This window comes from Penaeus monodon, chromosome 22 (genome assembly GCF_015228065.2).
Source record: "Penaeus monodon isolate SGIC_2016 chromosome 22, NSTDA_Pmon_1, whole genome shotgun sequence".
Taxonomy (NCBI): domain Eukaryota; kingdom Metazoa; phylum Arthropoda; class Malacostraca; order Decapoda; family Penaeidae; genus Penaeus; species Penaeus monodon.
Window position 1 is genome coordinate 24,004,349 of NC_051407.1, and position 318 is coordinate 24,004,666.

Sequence of the window (318 nt, forward strand, 5' to 3'; positions counted from 1 at the left end):
AGAGTGTATGTGTGCATTCATATAAAAAAAAAGCCTAAACAGTCTGCTAATTCAATCTAATGTTTGCAAGGATCGCCCATAAAAACCCGAAAGAGAATAGACCAATGATAATAGGAACCTGCTTTTCGTAGCAGAGCGTTGCAAATGGCTTTTCCAAGGTGGACGTTGCAAACCAGATTTTGCAAAAAGTAGAGATAGGAGAGAGGAAGCGAGACTGTCGATAAGGAGTTTGAGTTAATGGCTTTCGGGCAAAGAAGGGTTGGACGTGCTGGGGAGAGGAGATCTTGGAGAATACTTGTGTAATTCTATGCAGGAAAC